This window comes from Balaenoptera musculus, chromosome 13 (assembly GCF_009873245.2).
Source record: "Balaenoptera musculus isolate JJ_BM4_2016_0621 chromosome 13, mBalMus1.pri.v3, whole genome shotgun sequence".
NCBI lineage: Eukaryota > Metazoa > Chordata > Mammalia > Artiodactyla > Balaenopteridae > Balaenoptera > Balaenoptera musculus.
The window spans coordinates 80081490-80107079 of record NC_045797.1 but is presented as its reverse complement, the minus strand read 5'-3'; the positions used below and the strand labels follow the sequence as shown (position 1 = coordinate 80107079).

Sequence of the window (25590 nt, the reverse complement as noted above, 5' to 3'; positions counted from 1 at the left end):
CTTGAAGACCGTAAGCTTTAAATTTTGTTGAGAGTATTGGGTGATTCTGTGGAAGAAATAAAGGGTGAGACTGAAAATGTTTTTTGGATTAGATCCTGGGTGTGCCTGTGTCTTATGACGGGGACACACCTGGGGGCCAGGGAAACATTCTAGGCAGGTGTCCGGTTAGTGATGAATGCTTAACGCCTCCTTCCTTGCCCTGAGGCCAAAGCTCACTCTTGTTCTTAGGCCTCTGACAGCAGAAAGCTCTCTGGCTTTTCCCTCCTCTTCACAGCTGTCCCTAACTTGTTTGCTGAACTTCACCTTTTAGAATTTCTCTGGTTCCTGAAGTGCACAAGGGATTGATTGGAGAGATGCCCCAAAAGAAATACTACTGCACAGAAGTTTTCTGAAAAGCTATAGGAAACAGGCTACTGGGGTCCTAATGACAGCAGTAACAGTAGGGAATAAATAAAGGGGTGAATTGGAGGATATTCAGAAGAATATCTATTTTCTATCATAACTGATAGAAATTTGTAACTGGATGTGGGTAGTAAGGAAGACGGACATATATGACTTGTATCCCTGGGTTCAAATGATGACACAAACGAAGGGAATTAATATACCTGGTTTATTTTTCTTAATTGTGATTTATTTTACCAGCCTTCTCAGGGGAATTGTTCTCATCTGTTTTCCCTTAAGTCCCTGAAACCAGTGAATGGGGGAAAAAAAAAATTGCAGCCACGCTTTCCAATGGATCCTGCTATATACAGGGCGGGACCTCTACACTCTGACAAAGGTGCCTCCTCCTTTCACTCGGTGCACTTGGGCAGGTGAGGGAAGGATGTCTGGTAGAGTGGGAAGCAGCCGTCTGATTTTGCCTCCCAGCGTATCTGGCAGTAGCTCACCATCTGCCACCGCGTGGCATGTCACAGCTGCTACTGCCTTATAATTAGGTTTACTCAAGCCTTGGAGGGGGTCCTGCAGTCAAGTGAGTGTGACTGCCGAGTGCTTCCTGCCTCAGGCCTCTTTACCTGTGAGGTGGGTGGAACTGCTGTCAGGTGCCCTTACAAACCAGTTGTAAAGTACTTTCCCTGAGCTAATTTGCCCTCCTCTGATGCCTGGGGAACGGAGGGCTTGGGGTGGGGAGGCCGAGATTAGAGGCAGGTGTGAAGGCTTTGGTTAACAGCCTTGAATTCTCAATAAAGTAGCATGGTTTCCTTCTCTCATTTTTCTTTGGGGTTAGTTTTTATTTGCTTGTTTTTGAAGCTGACTGGCTTTTTGTTTCCCTCTTTCAGTCTGATGGTCAGAATGATTCCACATTTGGTGGGGTGCCTTTGATTCCATTCCTTGAGGAAGCAACACACTGATAGGATACCAAAATGTACATTAATTATCAAGCTACATAAACAAGCAAACTCTGATATGGAGAAATCTATGATGAGGTTATTTCTGAAAAGAAAATTAAATATTGAAGATAAATAATTATGGCTGGAAAAAGTTCTCAAGATTGATTTTCTTGCATTTGCATTCCCCCACTTGTTATGTGAAGCTCTCCAGTGAATGCGAATTCTATTCCATGCTTCTTCAAAGATATATGGAGGTTTTAAGGGAACCTTTGCTGCTGGTACCTATCTGACTTGTCCAAGGTCACACAGGAAGTTGGTGGTACCTCAGACCTTATCCTAGGTTTCCTGACTTTCTGTAAGATGTTACGGAAAAACGCAGAAGAACTTTTTGGCCAACCCTATACTTTCTATGCCCTTATGTGTGAGGCTACTTCTGCCTCGCCTGAATCTGGCTTCTGTTGCCATTTCCCATACAAAGAAAAGGAAGTTGATAATTGTAGAAATAAATACCACAAAGGCAAAGGAGACCAATAAAAGGATTAAAGGAATGACACAGGGGAAGAGATTACAGGAATTTAATCTGTTACATGCAGCTTTGGGCAAAGGAGAGAAAGGGAAGGCGACTATTTACACATTGTACAGAGCTGGAAAGGGAGGATTTGGGGAGCCCAGACCTGGCAGTGGGTAAATGAGTCTAGTCAGGACGTGGGCTTTCAGAAAGATCACCTGGGAGAGGAGCAGGCTAAAGACAAGGCAAGCATCATTCAGCAGCAGTAACCAAGAGTAAGAAGAGAGAGACCTTAAGGCAGTGGTTAAGGCCACCCTAGAGACTTGATTAGCATCATGTGCTTGATTTCCAATTGCAAAACCCTTGGAACAGAGAGAAGATGAGTGGAAGGAACTGCCCCAGGGAAGATTATAAACTACCCATGGTGCCATGAGGGAAGGTAGTTCTTGTAGCTGTCGGTATCCAGCTGATGGAGGTCGGAGGGCCCTTCCTGTTTTCAGGGCTGCATTAATGGAGCTCCCTGCTCTCCCCGCTGTAGACAGGTATTCTGGAAGCTTGATCCTGCGTGCAGGTAGAGAGTGTGCTATCAAACAACTGCATGGAGCCCTAGTATTTTCAGGGACAGGCTTGACATAAAAAGCTGATATATTTTATTTAATAAACCTAATCTAGTCTAAATTTCCATCACGTTCTTTTTTTTTTTTTTTTTTTTGCATTTCTGGAATTTTTTTTTTAACATCTTTATTGGAGTATAATTGCTTTACAATGGTGTGTTAGTTTCTGCTTTATAACAAAGTGAATCAGTTATACATATACATATGTTCCCATATCTCTTCCCTCTTGCATCTCCCTCCCTCCCACCCTCCCTATCCCACCCCTCTAGGTGGTCACAAAGCACAGAGCTGATCTCCCTGTGCTATGCGGTTGCTTCCCACTAGCTATCTATTTTACGTTTGGTAGTGTATATATGTCCATGCCACTCTCTCACTTTGTCACATCTTACCCTTCCCCCTCCCCATATCCTCAAGTCCATTCTCTAGTAGGTCTGTGTCTTTATTCCCGTCTTGCCACTAGGTTCTTCATGACCTTTTTTTTTTTCCCCTTATCCATCACATTCTTAAGTCACAACTTCAGAATACAAAATGCGGCATACTGTTTATGCCTAGCAATGGATACGTACGTGACTACCATGGTTCCTCCCTGGGACATCTGAATTTCCTGAAATGGACTTTATTTTAAAGATAAAAATTGTAAAATGTCAATGAGTTGTATAAAATGCTACAAGCAGAAGAAGTCTGGGGCATCACCTGGAGCAAAGCCATCATGCAGATAAGGCTCAGAGAGTTCTATCCTTTACACAAGACTGCGCAGCAAGGGAGCCGAAGCTGAGCTTGGGTAGTATTCTTCTCACCAATTCATAGTGCCTTTTTCTGCTTCACTTGTTCTAGCACGGGCTTCCCTTGTTTGACAGACGCAGGGGAAGTAATAACTAAAACGATGCTGTTTTAGTTAAACACCATAGATTCATATTTTGTCACTATTGTTCTTTTCGTCTTTATTAGTTCTTAGTGAAAATTGTAATATTCAGTTTGAAATTGAAACTACCCAATTATACCTACAGTGTTGTCGATGTAATTGTTCAGTAGTAGTGTGATTACTGGAGGAATATGGAGCTGTTCTTATTAACTGGATGCAAAAGAAAGAGTGTGAACACAAAGCATTCCCTGGAGTGAGTTGCATTGATTTGAGAGCTCTGTTGAATGGTACTTCTTTTAGAAAGAGCCATGAGAATCGAACAACTGTGTACAAAAAGGAAATGTAACCCTACCTAGTTTTTTGCAATTACACAAAACCTTGATTTTTTTTAAAAAAACCAGATGATTTAAAAACATTTCTAAAGCATAGCTCCAGTGAAACAGTTTAAACTAGTAGTAACCTTTAATGAAATGAATTAAGCTGCAATCTGATGGAGTATAATTCCAGCAGAAATTAAGCTATGGGGATCAAAATGTTTTCTCAAACCAGCTGAACCAATTTGATGGTGAGGAGTAAAAGGGTGTTAGAACTTGATCTTATAAAACAAACTTATAAGAAGCAAAGCAATTACCAAATAAAGTTTGTAGCCTATTGTAAGCACTGTTGGATTTGGGGCGGGACAAGTCACTTCTGAAGTATAGTACTTATTGAAGAAAAAAAAAAAGTGAAGAAAAAAAAGAAAAAGCAGACCAGGTAGCTATAATGCATTCCTCAGTGAGTCACATGTAAAAAAAACAAAAACGAAAACCACCAACAGAGAACAGCATGCCTGAAAGTTTTCCTCCTTTAATATTCAGTGTTTAAACTCATGACATATATATACATATATATATATATATATATATATATTTAACATCTTTATTGGAGTATAATTGCTTTACATTGTTCTGTTAGTTGCTGCTGTATAACAAAGTGAATATATATATATATATATTTAACATCTTTATTGGAGTATAATTGCTTTACATTGTTCTGTTAGTTGCTGCTGTATAACAAAGTGAATCAGCTATACGTATACTTATATCCCCATATCCCCTCCCTCTTGCGTCTCCCTCCCACCCTTCCTATCCCACCCCTCTAGGTGATGACATATTTTTAGGGCTGTTCCAAACAGAGCAAGCAAGGAGGCCTTATTCTTCTTCAGTTTTTTAAGAGGGATTTCTTACTGGTGAACTCATTTTGGACCAGCAAGAGCTGGTGATCCTACAGTATGTGGATTTTTCTTCTTTTTTTTTACTGAAGGCTTTAAGGTCAATTAAAAATCAGTGTGGAAGGAACTCATGCTCAGAAATGAGCTCTGTTTAGCCTGTTAGCACAGACGTATGATATTCCACAATACAAAACAATGTCTCTGATGTGTCCAAATTAGAGTTTTGGCGAAACATTTAGCTGAGCACAGTTGATGAGTCTTCCTCTGTTCTGATTTGAATGTTCTTCTGTTGTCATTTGGACTCCATGGTTGACTGGTCTATTTCTGTGTCCCTACATCAGCCCACGTTGGACCTTGTTCATGATATCAATATGGACTGTAAAAGCTTTTGTCCTCCAACTGCAAAGGCTCAAACTTTATTATTTTTATGTATTCATTTTACTTCTGTTAGCAGAATTTTTTCTGGCAGCTTTATTGAGATATAATTGACGTATAGCACTGTAATGTTTAAGGTGTACAGCATACTGATTTGACTTACATACATCATGAAGTGATCACAGTAAGTTGAGTAAACATCATCTCATATAGACACAAAATTAAAGAAATAGGGGAAAAAACCATTTTTTTCGTTGTGATGAGAACCCTTAGGATTTACTCTCTTTAGAAGGTGCACATATAACATACAGCAATGTTAATTATATTTCACATGTAGTACATTACATCCCTGGTACTTATTTATCTTGTAGCTGAAAGTTTGTACCTTTTGACTGCCTTCATCCAAGGCTCAAACTTTGAAATAGAGTTTTCCTATAGCAGCTTACTTATATGTTGAGTCTGAAAAGTACAAGCTCATAGAAACATTGTGGAATGGTAGTTGTCAAGGGCTGAGAGGCAGGAAAAATGAGGAAGGTGTTGGTAAAAGGTACAAACTCCCAGCTGTAAGACGAATAAGTTCTGGGGAATCTAATGTATAGCATGATGACTGTAGTCTACAATACTGTATTATATACTGTACTATATATTATATACTGAAAATTAGAAAGAAAACTAGAGTAGATCTTAAATGTTCTCGCCACACACAAAAAATGGTGATTATGAGAAGTGATAGATGCGTTAACTAACTTTATTGTGATAATTTCACAATATATATGTCATTATCACGTTGTATACCTTAAACTTACACAATGTTATATGTCAGTTATATCTCAATAAAGCTGGAATAAAAAAGAGACAAAAATAAAATAGAGTTTTCTTTAACTGCATATTGACTGCTGTAGCTATTTGATTTCATCACCCTTCTTCACATTCTTGCAAATACAGAAAATAACTGGACGTAGCTCTTTCTATGGGGATGTTATGTGGTGGCTGTAAAGAGCCAACCTTTCAGTTCCATTTTTTTTTAAATAAATTATGTGTTTTTATTTTTGGCTGCGTTGGGTCTTCGTTTCTGTACATGGGCTTTCTCTAGTTGCGGCGAGTGGGGGCTACTCTTCATTGTGGTGCGCGGGCTTCTCATGGTGGTGGCTTCTCTTGTTGTGGAGCATGGGCTCTAGGTGCATGGGCTTCAGTAGTTGTGGCACGCAGGCTTAGTAGTTGTGGCACACGGGCTTAGTTGCTCCGCGGCATGTGGGATCTTCCCGGAGCAGGGATCGAACCCGTGTCCCCTGCATTGGCAGGCAGATTCTTAACCACTGCACCACCAGGGAAGCCCTCAGTTCCATTTTGATGAAAAGAAATTTATAAAGCTTCTTGATTTAGGTAGGAGAAAGTGACTTCTTGGCTTAATGTCAGTGTTTTATGGCTCACTTTCTTTATCCCATAAAAAATTAACAATGATATTATCTAGTATGTTCCAGGTACTAATAGGTGTTTGATATAGCGAACTGGTCCTGAAATAGCAGAAATTCAATAAACATTTGCTGAGATAATGAATAGTAACCACCTCTTTACAACTAGTGACAATCATCTGAATGAGTAGCTCTCAGCCTCCTTTTCAGCCTGAGGAGAGAATTAGGAGAAGATAGACAAGTTACTGGAGTTTACAGCCATAGAAAATTAGAGCAATACAGTGAAACTAGGCTGTTTAAAATATCTTTAACCACTTATTTGTGGTTACGTTATTTAGATTTCCTGACCACTAGTAGTCAGTTTAGCAGACATGGGCCATTTATCAAGATGCCATTTGAAATCTTTGAACGCTTACCTTGAAAGTAATCACAAATGCTATGAAACCATCTGTATTTCTACTCCACTTAGTCAAAACCCATGCAGATTACACTTAGGAAGACTCACTTTTTTTTTTTTTTTAAACAAATTAGTAGCATAACATTTACATAGGAGAGTGAAGAGTTAGTAGGAGCTATTTCTAAGCTCCTGTAGTAAACAAAAGTAATAATTACAAGTGAATCTTATTTATTCATTAAAGAATTCCATGAATATTATCAGTTGATAGGTACCTGAATTGATAAATACATACATTCCTTAAATATATATTCCTTTATGTCTTTTGTTCTTTTCCAGTTAAAAAAAAAAAAAAAAGAGAAAGAGGATGAGAGAATGAAATTTGAGTGTACAAGTAATTAATCTGTTCTGAACTTACAGTGATAAGTAGGGCTACTTTTGCACTTCTAGGAAAATGTTTGTAACGTGGATGAGTTGCAAAGAGATCAGTCTGAATTCTTGAAAAGTCAGAAGCATTTTCATAGCAAAATAGGAAGTGTTTGTTTCTTTAAGTGATTCTCTTGATTGAAAGATGTTCCCACCACCTCATTCTCCTTGCTGGCTGCTTTTTCGCTCCCAGAAAAGCTGTTTCCTAGTGATAGTGGACCCACTGTTGCCTACAGCTATAAAAGCAGCCTCTTATTAGCTAATCAGTTATTAGAATTAATTGGTAAATAAGTGTTCTCTATAACCAGGAGGAGGAAATGAGATTCTATAGATTTCTCTCGTTCCTCATTATGTTTGTAAAGTAATTTGGGTTTGACTCCTGCCTGGATATACAGCTTTGCTCATTTTGCATTTTTCTCACCTGACAGCCTTACAAGGACAGAAGCTTCCCATTCTCTCATCATGGTACTGATGCAGGGGATTCTGACTCGAGCTTGGGCTTCTTCTAATGACCGATTACTAGTTTTTTAGTCTCTCTTGCTTTCTCTCTCATGTTTCAAAGAAGTCTTACTCTAGAAGTTGACCCCCCAACTGAGTCTTAAATGATGGGTAGGAGAATAACCAGGGAAGGAGTGGGGGAAGTTGGGGGCTGGGCTGCATTATGACTTTTGTGGACAGTAAACATTTTTGTCTTCTTCCATCAATTTCTCTCTTCTCCCCTCCCTCTTCCCCTCCCCCATCTTCGCTCTCTGTCTCCGTCTCTCCCTGTTTTAATGTGATGGTATAAAGATGAATATAATCCAGGCTCATTACATTAACTTTTCTGATGTTAAATCAAATTAAATCATTTTCATGCGCCCCTAAATGTATTGTGGACCCTGTATACCGTGGCCACTGTGTGTAAGGGATAGGTCAGCCCTGAGTGCAGAGAGCCATGAGGGCTTCTTAAAGAAGTACAGCTGAACAAAGATGAGGTGAGAAGGAGGGGGAAGAGTGAAAATAATTTCTTGGGAGCATGTGGGGGATAGGCCCTGAAAGCCTTGCTAAGGGGATTGGTGTTCACCTGAATGTTAGCATGTGGCTGAAAATGAGATATTCAGCAGATTCAAAAAACATTTGATAGGTTCTTTTTAATATGCCAAGTCCTAGCCAAGGAACCTATCTAAAGATCTCATTTAGTCTTTACAATGTGTCTATGATCATTGGTGCTTTCGTTTATTTACAGATGAAATAATGGAACCGGAAGGCGAGTCAGACTCAGGTGGAGAGGAATGAGGCCCAGCATCTGAACTTTAATAAACAGTCAAGATTGTTCTGATATAGATGGCCATGGCCATACTTAGTGAAACATTGAGTTTTGTTGTTTCCTGGCTCAAGTTACTTGCGTGTGATGTGGTGATGTCAGTTACCTCTCTGAATCTCTGAGTACTGGTTTTCCTCATCTATAGAATAAGGGAGGGTCAACTGCAGGGATTGCTATGAGGATCACATGAGATAAGGTAGATTTAAATACTTTAACTTATAAAACACTGAATGAACTTTTCATTCTCTTGGCTTGAAGCCTTTCATGGAATGGATGTGACACGTAAATAAATAATTAATCAGCATACATTTATAACTAAATTTATAAATTTATATATAGTACAGATGAATAGTGATGACCTTCTCTCTCCCCGCCCTCCCTCTCTCTGCCTCTCTTTCTCAAGAGAGAAATCTTCCTTACATTTGCAGAAGGCTTTGGACGGGCACCAATAATACCAACCCATACTGCGTTGAGAGATCTTCCTCGATCAGCTATGAAAAGGGCTTTGACCGAGTAAGGGATTCAACATGGTTTTTGGTATTTAGTTTGGAAACATGTTCCCATTGTAGCTTAGTGAGTCCAGTGCACTTGCTATTCATTAACCAACATGGAAGAATAGTAATATTTTAACAACTCAGATTGTTATGTATGTGCCCCGAGGAGGAACTAGGACTGTTTTATCACTGAGCTATCATTTAAGCTATCATTACTTTTTTCTTGACTGCTTTTGTTTCTGCCTTCCCTCACTTCCCTAATTAGTAACTGCTTGAGTCTGCTCTTTGGCACTCAAGGAAGGCCAAGGAAACTAAAGCTTTTTTCAACAAACAAGAAGCGGGGGACATGGAGGGGCTTTTGTACCCAAGAGGGCTCCACAGGGTCCTGTGAAGTTTCACTCCTTGCTTAACATCAGAGTTTAATGTCACCAGCCGGGACTTAGAAGCTGGTTGCCTTGGCCTCACAGACATGGTTGTGGCTGGGGACGTGGTTTGCAGTGGGGACAATGGGACCTTCCGAATAGGTGCGCTCCCAAGGCCCAGCCTGGAGCTCACTTCCGGCTTCTCCTTCCCTGCCTCTCCAACTCACAGGATGTTATTAGGAGGTTGAGGAACACACAAGGCTTGACTCCATCTGCTTCTGCTTTACCCCATCTGTTCACAACTCCAGGTTTTAGCCTACTCCTTCTACTGGGTTGTCACTGCACATAGCCGGCGTCTCCAGCCAGCTCCAGGGCCCCTGCAGTCTCTGACCCTCCCACAGAGATCACCTCGACAGGCTGGGAAAACTGTAACTAAGAATCTAGGAAATAGTCTTAGCACTATTAGGAAACGAGCTTAGCACTATAGGAAATGATACCCGTTTAAAGCTCCCCAGGGGCTAATTCTCCTTCCCGGGGAAGAAATGGGCTAATGGCATTTAATGCTTTTTTGTTTTCAAGAAATAATTTCGCTTCATTTAAACAACAGAGGAACTTGAAAACTTTTGTGGGTTTGGTCACAGTGTTTGAAAGGTATGTTAGAAACAGTTGTAGCTCTGGGCAGGAAAACATGTTTTGACAGTTCAGAACTGAGTCAAACCTGCATTTGGGTACACACTGAGCCTTTAGTTCAAAAAAATGATTCACTTTTCAGCGGCAAAATGTAGAATATTCCAACATTTTTTCCTTCTCATCTTTGCTTTTATAAAATGAAAAGCTGGAACTTTAGGGCCCATAACAAATAAATAACTTCAGACTATTCAGAAATGTTGTCTGTCGTATTCCGAATAGAACTAGTGGTGTCTTTGAGGGTAAATGTTGAATTTTAATTCATTGTAGGGTGAAAATGGGTTCTACTGATTGTTACTCTAAAGAAAAGGTGTGCATGTGTAAAGAACATGAGATTTGGAATGGCAAGGCAAGGATTTTGGTCCTGGCTTTGCCACCTGCTAGCCTTGTCCCCTCTGGGCAAACTCATTGATGCTTTCTGGGTCTTAATATGTTAACTGGGAACATTAATGTCTATTTCAAAGACTGGTGGAGATTTAATAACAGAATATATGTGGTTTATATAAACTGTAGAACATTATAAAAATATTAGTTGATATTTACCTTTGCCCTCCCCAAAGCAGGAACAATTTGTGGTGTAAAAGTCTGTATTCGGAGTTTGACACTTCTCTAATCCTCAGTGAATTGGCTCAAAGGTTATTGAGAAATAACACATCACCGCTAATTCATTTCCGTTCATTAATTATTGAATAAGGCAATTTAATATTTTATGTCAACCTGTAGTGTTGTTATAACCATCTGTATTTGAGGATGATACACTCAGAGAGTATTAGAACTATGGAGTCTTGCAGATATCTCGTTCAAAGCCCCCCTTTATGGATGTGTAAATTGATGCCCAGAGAGGGGAAGCAGTTGCTTGGAGTCACCAGCTTGCTGTTGGCTGAATGAGGGCACCGACGCTCAGGCCCCTGCCCCTCTGCCTCGCAACTCACCAGACCTGTGTCCACGGTGGTTTTAGAAAGGGGAAGAGGACAGCGGAGGCGGGTGTGAGTGTAGGACTGCACTTCCTTAGGGGCTGAATGGGATATCCTACACTTGTCAGTGTTGCCGAAACCCGGCCTCTGTACACTGGCACCAATTTGAATCTCAAGAATTTTGGGTGAAGTAGAAAAGAATAGCTTTATTGCAGGGCGCCAAGGAAGGAGTCCAGGGCAGCTAGTGCTTAAAAGACCTGAACTCCCCGAAGGCTTTCAGAGAAAGGTTTATAAAGACAGGGTGAGGGAGGGGCATTGTGGGGTGTGTGATCAGCTCGTGGACATTCTTCTGATTGGTTGGCGGTGAGGTCATCAGGAGTCAACATCATTAACCTTCTGGTTCCAGCTGGTCTGGGGTCTGCGTGCTTGTGGGCAGCACACAGTTAACTTCTCCCACCTGGAGGGGGGGGGTTCAGTATCTGCAAAACAGCTCAAAGGAGATGGCTCAGAATATTATCTATAGCCCTTGAGGAAGAACTAAAGGTCCTTGACTTTGTTTAATGGCTAAAGTATTATTATTTTGTCTTGCTCGAATGTTTTACTTTCTTTTTGCATTTTCTCATTTCTCTTATTAAGTTTATTCTGTGACTAAAGTTTTTCTACAGGCAAAAGGCAGGCGGAGGACATGGGTAGGGGTGTTTTCTGGGAAGGCCTCATAGGGTCCTGCTAGGTTACATCAGGTTCCCTGGCACTCCCCGCCTACTTGTCTGTGTTTCGTTCTTAAACTCTCTGTAGGAGGTTTTCTGGGATGGAACTTTGTACCATAGAAAGAGAGCTCGCCCCCAACTAGCTGCTGCTGCTAGGACAAGCCTTTTAAACTATTTACATGCGCTGAAACCCAGGATCCTCACCTGTGGTTTTCCATAGGCTTAAATGCAATAATTTATATAAAGCATATGGGATAATATCCGATAATGGTAGATTCCAACATTGGTTATTTGACTGAAGGCTTTCAACTTTGTCTGAGTCTCCTATGGAGAAATGACTTGCCCTTAAAATGAAGGAGGTTTCTGTTTGCTTGCTTTTGTAGCTAAAAGTGAAAATGTTAAGTATTCTCAAAGGCAATGGAGGGGGGAAGGACCTTAGCGGTTTCCTTGTTAAATTCTTCATCCGTGGCTGGTCACGTCCATGCTGACAAAGGTCAGAGGGACAGGCAGTGGCCCCGTGCTGTGCTAGGCTGTCTCCAGAGCTCGTGGCATCAGGAGGAACCTCTGACTTTCTGCTCCTGATTGAGGGAGATTTTCCATTGGTCCGTGTGGCATTTTAGCAGGCAGGTGAGTTCCTTAAGTGCTTGCTGACAGTCCTTTGATAAGACAGACAAGGTCGTCATTGTATTGTGAAGGTCTCTGAAAGAGAATTTCTGAAAGGTGTCCCAAAACATCTTGTCTTTATGGCTAATGGGCCCCATTCAGGGTTTCTTCCAGATGACTGATGGCCTTCGCTAGCGTCTGCCTCTCTCCGTTCTGATGCTGACAGAAAGGAAGTGTCTTAGAGCCAGATGTGGCCACTAATGCAATGTGACTTTGTTCTTATTCTTTGAAAGGAGAAAAAATGCTGTGCAAAACAGGCCCAGCATTTGGAGGGTTTGACTCTTAGGTCGGATTCTTGTCAGCTGTGAGATCGTAGTATAGGTCTGTTATTTGATATCTTTGAGATTCATTTTCCTTTTCTCTTAAATTGGGGTAATTATACAGTTTGGGGTGATAGACAGGATATGGGCTTAGCCTCGAGTAGGTCTGGTTCAAGTCCTGCCCACCAAGCCATGCAGCTGGAGTTTTGAGGCAGGCAACTCAGTTTGATGAGTCATTGTTTATCCGGAAAGGTACATCACCGTACTGTTAGGGAGGATCAAATGAGATCATGTAAGTTAAATGGCATCAAATAGATGCATCAATAAGTGTCAGTTTTTCCCCTCTATTATATAGTGATATAGCAGATTGTTAAAGTAAGTGGTGAGTGAGAGCATAGCACACAACAATAAGTAGAGAGAACCATTTTGATAAATTACTATCTTTTCAGAAGACAGGAAAAACAAAGTTTCTATTCTTAGTGTAACCAGATGCTTTACCAAAGGGTTTCCCTGGAGGTGATCAGCATTTTAGTTTTCTTTCTGTGGCAGCAAAATGCTTTTCTTCTTAGTATGAGCCAGAGTGGAGAGTCACCCTGAAATTCCTAAGGATACTTTCTTAGAATAGGAAATCATCTTCGCATTATTGAAGTGTAGGCGCCCTGACAAAGTTGGATGGAGAAAAAATATCTTTAATTTTCCAGGAATAGGATTTAATGAGGCTTTTATTATTTTTTTTAGAAAATTCATAAAGAAGGTGACCCAGTGTTTTTGGAGAGTTGATAATGGGCTGGGGGAGGCATAGTAATTCTAGATTCTTTATTTGAGGCTTCTGGGCTGCTTTCCTTCTCAGACACGTATACTAAGATTGCTAAGTGCTATCAACTGAATCCCACGTTCAGAAAAGTGGAGTCATCCTTTCGTCATGAACCTGGGATTCAACAAGCAGAAATATCATTATTATAGTAGATGAACATCACCAATCAGATGGTGTAGGGTAAACTTCAGTAAAGATACGGTGTGACCATAGGAATCTATGACAATAACAGACTAGTTGGAATGCAGCTTATTCCATGCTTGGCATTAACAGAGGATTCAGCTCTTTGGGTGAAGCATGAAACTGGGGTTCTTGAATAATTTAAGGGATGGGGTACACATATTAATATTTAGAGGGGAGTATTGGATTTCCTGCTAGTAAGGAAAGGGGGGTTCCAGTGATTTATAGGGAAAAATAAAAATACCGTGACTTCGTTTGTATTCTCAGTTTGTGGAGACTATTACATTGGTTATATTAGGCTCTATTGTTTTATATTTCTGTTTTCAATGACATGTCTTATTTCCAGTATACTTCGTATCCTCCATCCAAACTTTGAAAATTATACATTGCCTTGCAAGTGGACCAGGTACTTCATGCTGTGTTAAGAGAGCCTGTCATGCAGAATGTCCCTACAGAGCAGCGGTGGGAGGGCTGTGAGGGAGACAGGTGTTCATTTTGAAGACTGTGCATGTGAGTTACTATCATTAGGAAGAAGGAAAATGAAAATAAGACCAAACTCATTTTCACTGACATCGATCTGACCTTCAGTTGGGTGTCCTGAGCACAATTTTCTAAGCAATATGGTGTTTATTATATTAAACAAATTACAAAAATAATACCTTTCACTATAATTGAGACTGATTCTGCTTTCATTCTCTTTGTAATTGTGGTACTTTATTTATACATTTAAAATTATGAAAAAAAATTAAGTGTACCCTGAAATCAGAGAGTACTCAATTTACTTTATTATACTTTGATCAATTCTGAGTTGCTTTACTAATTATTTGAACTTGTAAATAGAGAAAAAGTTTCACATTCAGAAAAAATGGATTTTCTACCAATTTTGGAGTCATTGTTTGCTTGAGTTGGCATGGGGTAAATTGCTGTAAACCTTTGAAGTAAATCTTCAGAGTGATGAGTAGAGTTTTGCTTGCCAGTTCTCTCCAAAAATTAAATAAATAAATAAAAGTGAAATAAGTAGTTGGAGAATGGACATGAAGTGAAGGAAGATTTTTCCCAATAAAGATGCTTTGGATTTAGGGATTTGTTACATACTGGTCTGGCCATATAACTATTTTGAATTGGAACGTAAACAAGAGTTTTATTTTTTTAACCATAATTTTGTGTGATTAACTCTTTTTCAAGTCATGACTGAGTTATCTGATGGGGAAGATTTTTTTTTAATCGACTATTTTTTAAAGCAGTTTTAATAAGTTCCCAGCAAAATTGAGTAAAAGGTACAGAGATTTCTCGTATACCTCCCGTCCCTACAAACGCACAGGCTCCCCCATTATCAGTATCCCCCATCAGAGTAGTACCTTTGATGAAACTACATGACACATCATAATCATCCAGATTTCCTAGTTTACATCAGGGTTCACTATTGCTTTTGTACATTCTGTGGGTTGGACAAATAATATAACAACATTTATTCACCATTATAATATCATACAAGGTAATTTCACTGCCCTAAAAGTTCTCAGTGTTGCACCTGTACATTCCTCTCCCCACTCCCCCCTCCCAACCTCTGACAATCTCTGATCCTTTTATTGTCTCTGTAGTTTTGTTTTCCAGAGGTCATATAGTTGGAATGATACAGTATCCTTTTCGGATTGGCTTGTTTCACTTAGTAATAAGCATCTAAGTTTCCTCCATGCTTTTTCATAGCTTGATTGTTCATTTCTTTTTAGTATCGAATAATACTTCATTGTCTGGGTGTACCACAGTTTATCCATGAAATGACTGAAAGACATCTTGGTTGCTTCTAACTTTTGGCAATTATGAATAAAGCTGCTATAAACATTAGTGTGCAGGTTTTGTGTGGACTTAAGTTTTCAATCCATTTGGGTAAATACCAGGGAGACCAATTGTTGGATTGTATGGTAAGAGTACATTTAGTTTTGTAAAAAACTGCAAAACTGTCTTCCAAAGTGGCTGTACCATTTTGCATTTCCACCAGCAATGAGATAGAGTTCCTGCTGCTCCAGGTCTTTGCCCACATTTGGCATTGTCAGTGTTTCAGATTTTGGCCGTTTTAATAGGTATGTTGTGCTATCTCATTGTTTTAATTTGCATTTCCCTGATGACAAATGATGTGGGGCATCTTTTTATATGCTTATTTGTCATCTGTATGTCTTTCTTGGTGAGTGAGTGTTAAGATCATTGGACCGTTTTTTAATTGGGCTGTTTGTTTTCATATTGTTGAGTTTTAAGAGGTCTTTGTGTATTTTAGACAGCAGTTTTTATCAGATGTGTTTTGGAAATATTTTCTCCCTGTCCTGTGGCTTGTCTTCTCATTCTTTTGAGAGTACTTTTGCATTGCAGAAGATTTTAATTTCAGGGAAGTCCATATTATCAATCATTTTCTTCCTGGATTATGCCTTTTGTGTTGTATCTAAAAAGTCATTTTCATATCCAAGGCCATCTAGATTTTCTCCAGTGTTGTATTCTAGGAGTTTTATAGTTTTATGTTTTTTGTTTAGGTCTGTGATCCATTTTGAGTTACTTTTTATGAAGGGTATAAAGTTCTGTCTTTAGATTTTTTTTTTTTTTTCACGTGGATATCAACTTGTTCCAGCACCACTTATTGAAAAGATTATCTTGCTCTATTGTATTGCCTCTGCTCCTTTGTCAGAGATCAGCTAACTGTATTTATGTATGTCTATTTCTGAACTCTCTATTCTGTTCCATTAATTTGTCTATTCTTTCACCAATACCACACTCTTGATTGTTGTAGCTTTGTAATAAGGCTTGAAATGGGGTAGTGTCAGTCCTTCAACTTTGTTCTTCACTGGTTATTCTGGGTTTTTTTGTTTTTGTTTTTTGGGGTTTTTTTTTTGTGCTTACATATAAACTTTAGAATTAGTTTGTCAATATCCACAAAATAACTTACTGAGTTTTTGACTGGGTTTGTGTTGAGTCTATAGATTAAGCTAGAAAAAAAAAATACTATCTTGAGAATATTGTTTTCTTATCCATGAAAACGGAATATCTCTCCATTCATTCAGTTCTTCTTTGATTCCTTTAATCAGAGACTTGTAGTTTACTTCAAATATTTGTTGTACTTATTTTGTTATGTTTGGATTTACCTAAATATTTCATTTTTTGGTGTGTTAATGTAAATGGTATTGTGTTTTTAATGTCAAATTCCACTTGCTGATTGCTGGTATATAGGAAAGCAATTGACTTTCGTATAATAACCTTGTATCCTGCAACCTTTTTATAATTGCTTATTCCAGGAGGGTTTTTTTGCTGATTCTTTTGGATTTTCTATATAGACAGTCATGTCATCTGTGAACAAAGACAGTTTTATTTCTTCCTACCCAGTCTGTACCTCTCATTTCCTTTCCTTGTCTCATTGTATTAGCTAGGACATTTGGTATAATGTTGAAAAAGAGTGGTGAGAAGAGACATTCTTTCCTTGTTCCTTATCTTAGTGGGAAACCTTCTAGTTTCTCACCATTAAGTATGGTTTAGCTGTAGGTTTTCTGTAGATGTTCTTTTCAAGTTGATGATGGGGAGGACTTTTAATGTAATTTTTAAAATATGCTAAGTTAGATAAAGTGTTAATGTTCTATTTTAAAGGTATAAAGATTTTTTCTCTTATAATGGAAGAAATAGGTGCTTATTATACCACTTTACAGCAATAGAAAGACTTAAAAGGAAAAAAGGAAAATCCCCGTAAATCATACCTAATTTTTGGATCCAGAATGTTTTCTATTGATATTCATGTATGCATATCTACTGGATTATCCATTCACCCACTCACCCATCAATTCATCCATCCATCATCTTTAAAGTGTCTGGTTCTCCCTCTCTTCTTTATAGAAGTGTGTCTCTCTTTCATTGGAATAAACTAATGTTATGATTTTGCTATCTCTCTTGAGCTCTTTGTATTTGCTGCCATTTTTGGAACAGTTCTTCATTCTCTTTTCAGCTCCATGAGGTGCTACCCTTCTCTTCTGCCAGTTACTGCCTTAAGCTAGTCACCCCGAGGGTGACCTCAGTCCCATGGAGCTCTCAGTTTGATGGGATAGAGGAATCTTACTTTCCCTTTCCCCTCTGTCCTTGCAGTCTCCCCCAAGACTGCCAAAATAGACTACAACTACATATATTGTTGATTTTTCTACTCAGGTACTAACATGAAATAACTTTTTTCAGAAAGATTTGTGAATATATTCTTCTGAGGTTTTACATGTCTTTAAAATTTTTTTTTCCTTAATAATAATAATTTAGTTTACAATAAAATTTTGGACTCACAATCCTCCCCCTCCCCCCAGAATTCAGAGTTGTTTTCAATTTTTTTTTCTGGTTATATCTCCCATAAGTTTTATTTCTCTATCTTTGTGCTTTGAATTTGGGGAGAATTTTGGCTGTCTTTTCATTAATTCAGTATGCAATTCTGTCCATTATGATATTCACTACTTAATTGTTTTAATTTTAATTTTTGATATACTTTTTAATTTCTTCTTTGCCAAAAGAAGCCAGATTTATTAATACTTTATTAGCGCCTCAAATCCATCTGTCTGTCTGTCTATCTATCTATCTCTCATTGTGATTTTCCTGTATCTCAAATTCTTGTTTATTAGGCAATATTTACTATGATTTCTCAGTTACGTAATCTTCTTTAGAGTGGCCAATTTTCTTCATGTATCTGGTGGTTTTTGCTTGTCTGCTCACCTTCACAAATAAAAATCTATGTTGATCATGTTGATAGCTTCCATGATTCCCCTCAGCACATACATAAATTGTCGTTGAATCCCTCAGCAGGTGTCTCAGGATGGGAGTTCTGTTGTAATGAGGTGAAGTCCTGCACTTTCTAGCACACAGTCATGAGAAACACAGCAGACTTTTGCAGAAATAGATTTCTTCACACAAACTATAATAATTTCGTCATGGTGCTGCTTCCTTGGTTTGCTTATTCTGCAACTATTGTGTAGGATCTGCCCAGGCAAGTTATTTGTATATAGTAATGAACTCAGTGAAATTATTCCAGTTTTACTCTTTCATGATTAAAAATGAAACCATTTAAAGCTTCTTTTTTTTTTTTTTCCCTAGAACATTCTTAGCTTTATCTCATAGCTTAGATATTCAGTGCTGATACGATCTATACAATTTGAACTACAGTGATATCATTGACATTATTTACTAGATATCTTTCTTTTTTTTAACATCTTTATTGGAGTATAATTGCTTTACAGTGGTGTGTTAGTTTCTGCTTTATAACAAAGTGAATCAGTTATACATATACATATGTTCCCATATCTCTTCCCTCTTGCATCTCCCTCCCTCCCACCCTCCCTATCCCACCCCTCTAGGTGGTCACAAAGCACAGAGCTGATCTCCCTTCCCCCTCCCCATATCCTCAAGTCCATTCTCTAGTAGGTCTGTGTCTTTATTCCCGTCTTGCCACTAGGTTCTTCATGACCTTTTTTTTTTTCCCTTAGATTCCATATATGTGTTAGCATACTGTATTTGTTTTTCTCTTTCTGACTTACTTCACTCTGTATGACAGACTCTAACTCCATCCACCTCACTACAGATAACTCCATTTCGTTTCTTTTTATGGCTGAGTAATATTCCATTGTACATATATGCCACATCTTCTTTATCCATTCATCTGATGATGGACATTTAGGTTGCTTCCATGTCCTGGCTATTGTAAATAGAGCTGCAATGAACATTTTGGTACATGACTTTTTGAATTATGGTTTTCTCAGGGTATATGCCCAGTAGATATCCTGCACTAGATACATGAACTTGCTTGGTCCAAGAGTGGTCAAGAGAAAGCTTTTTAAAAATAATTGGTTGCTTTTTAAAATTTATACTTTTGCTATTTGTGTGGTTATTAAATTGTGCTGAACAAATCTGATCCTTTCTAAACAATTATTGTTCTTTAAAGTGCGATAGGTGAATGATAGTGTTTGAAAAGAGGATGCAGTCTAGATGTAAAGGGTATAGAGTTTTATGTGTGTGCACATGTGTATAAAAACAAATAGGCATACTTGAGATGGGTATTTTTATTGTTATTCAGATAGTTTATATCAGGGGTTGGCAAAGTACTGCTGCTGGCCAAATCCAGCTGGCAGCTGTTTTATAAATAGTTTCTTAGATCACAGTCATGCCAGTTTGTTTACACATTGTCTATGGGTGCCTTCATACAACAGCAGCAGAGTTGAGCAGTTTCAGTAGAGACCATATAGCCACAAAGTCTAAAGTATTTACTCTCTGGCCCTTTACAGAAAATATTTTCCAACCCTTACTCTATATCTATGCATGATTGGTCTATTTCATCTGTAAACAATGAAAAAAGTGTATTAAATATTCCCATTCATGTTGTATTCTTATCATATTTAATTTTTGCTTAATACATTATTACCCTTTATTGCTTAACATATACAAACATGAAGTCATAATTTCTGATTGTTCCATTAATAATTATAAAGTGGAGATTTATTTTTCATGATTCCTAATATTAGTGTTGAAACTGCTGCTCCTTTTTTGTTTGCATTTGCATGCTATTTTTTTGTTGTTGCTGTAGGTCTTGTTTCCCGCCAAGCTGCAAACATTTTAAGGTACTTTGTTTAGGTATGTATCTATCGCCCGGTGTGGTTAACCAGTTGTGGTTACCTCTCACATGAATATGTGTAATGTTTAGATCAGTTTTCTTCCAGCCTGTAGCTTGTCTTTTCATCCTATTAACAGTGTTTTTTGCAGAGCAGAAGTTTTAAATTTTAATAAAATCCAACTTACCATTCTCTTCTTTTACTTATCATGTTTTTGTTGTATCTAGGAAGTCACTGCCAATGCCGAGGTCATCTAGATATTCTCCCATATTATCTTCTAGGAGTTGTATAGTTTTACATTTTACATGCAAGTCTATGATCCATTTTGAGTAAATTTTTGTGAAAGATGTAAGATCTGTGTATACATTCACTTTTTTGCATGTGGATGACCAGTTCCAGTGTCATTTGGAGACCGTCTTTTCTCCACTGAATTGCCTTTGCTCCTCTGTCAAAGATCAGTTGACTATAGTTGTGAACGTCTATTTCTGGGCTCTTTTGTTCCGTTTATCTATTTGTTTATTCTTTCACCAATACCGCACTCTTGATTACTGTAGCTTTATAATAAGGCTATAGTATTGGGCAGTGTCAGTCCTCCAACTTTGTTCTTCTCCTTCAATCTTGTGTTGGTTAGGCTGGGTCTTCGCCTCTCCATATAAACTTTAGAGACAGTTTGTCAATATCCACACAGTAACTTACTGGGATTTTAATTGCCTCTGTGTTGAAGTCCTTGCCCCTAGGCAGCAGTTACTACCTTTGCCCTCCTCCCCTACTGCCCTGTATACCTCCCCTCATCTGATGCAATTTTCCACTCTTTTCTTCCCTCTCCAAATCTTCCATCGGGCACTCTGCAACTTCTGGACTGTTATCTGTCAGTGTTCTTATACTCAGAACCTCTTTTTCTGAACATTCCTTCTACTACTTTGACTGAAGTAAAATAAGGCTGCCCATGAGGACATTACTTTCTTTGCTGCTCTTTCAAAATGAAGCTGAGTGTGTGTTTTTGTGGTCTCGTTCCCTCTCATCTGAGGGCCAGGAGTTTGGTCAGGTGTCCCCTTGCTCCTCTTTGCTAGTTTCAGATCATTTACATCCTTCCTTCTCTTGGGGAGTGTGGACAGATCTCCTCCTCTTTTGAAGCTCTTATATCATCAAGGTAGGACCTCTTCTTTCCCCCTGGTTTCTGTCTTCTATGAATGAACTTGTCTTTTCTTCATTTCTTTTTACCTCTAGGACCATAGTCTTTCTATCTCAATTCCTGTTGTCAGGGACCTCAGCATCTACATGAATTAATCATCCAACAGTCTCTCAGTTTGTTATCTCTTCAACTCCAGTAATTTATTTGCACCCCAGTCAGAAGTTTTATTTTAGAATTTATCATCATCTAAGACTACATAACTTCTGAAATTATAACAGTAAACATCTTAATTTCCATCTATAAATTCCTATTTTTCTTGCCTTTAAGAACCCCCATTTATCCCTGTGCTTTTTATTTTAACCTCATCAGGGATTCAAGCCAATGATGCCATCACTTTCTCACTGCTAATGAATCTCCCACTTTTCAGCTGTTTGGTCATGAATTGCTTGATTCATTATCATTATTATTAATCTCTTAAAAATTCTGTCATTTTCTTTGTCTTTATCTTCCTCTCTTTTACTCATCCTAGATGAAAATTTTGATCCATATCTTCGAGATCTGCACCTGAGCAGCTGACTCTGGCTGAGGAAAATCACACACATGTGCTAACAAGTTTTATTTTCCCTACATGATCATTAAGTTGAAAGGAGAATTGCCTAGGAGTCCTTCCATGTGCCTCTAATATTTCTTTTTGTCATGGTCCAAAACAACTATCTCAACGCTAATTCTCTTCTCAAGCCATCTCTTCCTCACTCTCAGCTGATGACCTAGCTTCACATTTCAAACCGAAAGTTGAAGTCATCAGATGTGAATCTCTTTATCCTTTTTGGTATGGGTGCCCTCTTAATATATACTAGATGACAGCTAGTATTTCTCTCTCAGGTGTAGATGTCTAGGATCAAAAATTTTAAAACTAAGACATGCCTCCATTCACTACTTCCAAGCTGCTTATGTGTTCCATTAACATTCTTTTTGAAATAAGTTCCTGAGAAAGGGGAAAGGAAGTTGAACCTTCCTTGTACCAACGGTTGCTGCAAATGTTCCAAACTCTCTGTTTAGGAATCTTTTGCCAAAGGAACGGATTTGGACATGGGAGTAATTACAACACAAGAAGCCAAAAAGCACCTGCATGCATGGATAAAACCTGACCCCTGGGGTAGGACGCGGCTTAAGGTCTGCACTATCTTTGTGTGAAGCTTTCTTCTTTACCCACCACAGTATACTACACATCAACCCAGTGTCTTTGCTTACCCACCACAATATACTACACATCAACCCAGTGTCTTTGCAGACTCATATCTCCTACCAAGACTGGCCTTCAGTCATAATGACAACAGAACTGGGCAACTTCTGGCCTCCAGTGGTGATTAGAAGACACTACTCCAGCTGACTTCCCCAAATCTATTGGGAGAAACAGCCACCCGGATTGGGGAAGACTAATGGTCTTCACACCACCCATCCTATATAAACTTGCACCATCGTTTTTTTCTATTTTCAATGGAGAAAGCATCTCTCTACCTTTTAATGACTCCACAATTAGATTCCTTTCCTTCTTGCTCTTCAACAGGCTTCGTCTTTGGCTAGTCACTCTCTACTGCATCATTAAAAGAATATTTATATATATATAAGTATATATATACACATATATATAAAACTGAATCACATTGCTGTACACCTAAAACTAACACAACATTGTAAATCAACTATATTTCAATTAAAAAAAAAAGTCTTAGCTTCTCTAGCGAATCTTTCCCAATGTCTTAGGAGCATCCTTTAGCCTTTTATATGTGAAAAACAAAAAGAAAAATAATCCCTTGACTGTGTCTCCCACAGGTTTACTCCATTAACTGTCTCATTTCTTGGTTCTCTGTTAATAGACTTTTCAAGAGCCATTCTCTCCATTTTTCTTCCATTCTTTAGTGGTCACTGAATGCTCTGTGTGTGTTTTAATTTTGAAGAGTTAAAAAAAAATTCAGAAGGAAATGCCAATACCCAACAACAAGAATTAATAAAAATATTTTATCATGTAAGCTCCAATGCCTGGGGGGAAATTTCCTTTGTTACCAAATTGGATTATTAAGTCTCCCTCTCTAAAGGAAGCTTCTATCTTGATTTGGGTGTACCCTTCCACACCACTTTTTAGGTGTGCTTTTTTTCCCCTCTTAATTTGCCTTAATGCTGTCATGTTGTATATGTCTCTCCACAGTTAATTATTTGATTTAGCACATCCATCACCTTATATAATTATTATTTATTCTTTCAGTGGTGTAAATGCTAAAGTTCTACTCTCTTAGTATGTGAATTTTTCTATAGCGTAAACCAAGGAGCAGGATTGCTATGTAGTAGGATATGTGCATTTCAGTTTCACTAGGTTTCTGATTGCTCTCTCAATTCATTTTATAAATTAATATTCATACTACAGAGAGTATGAAAGCTTTGGTTTGCCCTCATCTTGGCTAACACTTTGTAATATCAAACTTATCGAGTTTTGCCAATCATCCGATACCTGTGCATAAGCCTCTCCTTGTTTCACTTCCTACTTTCCTGCGAGGTTACATGTTTTTATATATTTATTGGCTGCGCCTCTGGGATTGTCTGTTCATTCAATTAACTCTTGTTCATTTTTTTTTCTGTTGAATTATTTTTCTTTTAAATATTGATTTTTATGTTTAATGGAAATATTCTCTCCAAATGTGGCCCTTTTCAAACTTTGTGTATGGTATCTTTATATTACAGAAATTTAAAATTCTGATATAATCAGAATTATTGATCTTTTCTGTTTTTTTAATCTGTCTTATTTAAGAAATGCTTACATTTTAAGATGTCCTAAAGACATTTCTTCTACATTTTTTAAGTGTATTACAAGTTTTATTTTATTTATTTATTTTCCACAATTTTTTTTTTAGTTTTTTTTTTTTTTTTTCTTTTTGGCTATGCCACATGGCTGTAGGATCTTAGTTCCCTGAGCAGGGATTGAACCCGTGCCCCCTGCAGTGGAAGTGCAGAGTCCTAACCACTGGACCACCAGGGAATTCCCTACAAGTTTGATTATATAAATTAGATATTTTATGCACTTGCAGTTTATTTTTTGTATGATGTGAAGTATTGCTTTAGATTGTATTTTCCATAAGGAAAGCTAACTGCATCAATATACCTTTTATCGAAGAGTCCATCATTGCACAGGATTTGTATGCCATGCACACCAGGTACTGATTTCCACATGTTCCTGAATGACTTTCTTGTCTCTCTAATTGATTCCCTTTACCTGTCAACTTCTAAGCCTCTGCCTTAATGTTTTAATTACCATAGTTTATAAAGTCTTAAGTCTAATAGGGCAAGCTATCTTGGTTCTTTTTTATTTTTTTATAATCATTTTGGAAAATATTAGATAATTGCTTTTTCCAGTAATTTCAGAAGTGGTTTACTTAGTGACATGAAAAATCACGTTGAGATTTTGATTTAAATAGTCTTGAATATATGGATTATTTTGGGGGAGAACTGACCGCTTTAGGATAGTGAGGTTTCCTATCCGTAAACAAATTATACATGCTCATCTGCTTATTTAGATAAATCTTTTTTTATCTCCTTCAACAGCATTTTATAACTTTCTTAATGTGGATATTATACATTTCTATTAGGTTTCTTTCCATATGCCTTATAATTTAAGTTGCTGTTGCGAATAATACGTTTTTCTATAAAATAAATTGTTGGTGTGTAGGATTGACATTTATCTTTGAATGTGGATCTTGAATTCAAATTTTATCAGTTTTTGGATTTTCTATGTAAATTATCAAAATGTTCTGCAGTAATTAATATCTTTCTTTTCTGGTTCTGCAGAACTCTTCGTAAGATGGTTATCATGCTTCTACTTAACAGCATGCAATGTTGTTGTTTCATGAAATGTCAAAGTGTGCAGAAGGATGTTTATTGGTGCTGAGTAGCCTGAGGATGGACTCTTAGAAGGGGCACAAAGTGTGAAGATATTTGTTTCTTGTCACTGCTTAACCCAGGGCATCTACTGCAAAAGAAATGGGCAAGGTGACCCTTTGTGTGAATGTTGGTTACTCCGTTGTCCCAGCCACGTTAGTACTTGCTCACTGGGCCTGGAAGTCAATGATTGTTGGTATTTTCTGTCCCCTTTACGGGGGGAGGGTGAAAGTGTATTTGTTTCTTTGAAGGATAGTTTTATAGGAAAAAGTATAAAATCGTTATGGATATTACATGGAAGTTCAAATATGTGTATAAAGGTATGTATGGAAATTGACTAGACTCCCAGCGTTGCCTCCCATCTTCATATGCTGTAGGAACGATCTTTAGATATAGACCCCGTCATTCCTATG

At 38.1% G+C, this 25590-nt stretch overlaps 1 non-coding gene across 1 annotated transcript; it reads right to left on the bottom strand.

Annotated features, from left to right (window-relative positions):
* Nucleotides 1-24208: 24208 nt before the first annotated feature.
* TRNAG-UCC lies at nt 24209-24281 on the bottom strand. The gene has a single exon. It is a non-coding gene; the product is annotated as a tRNA-Gly (tRNA).
* Between the last annotated feature and the right edge of the window lie 1309 nt (nt 24282-25590).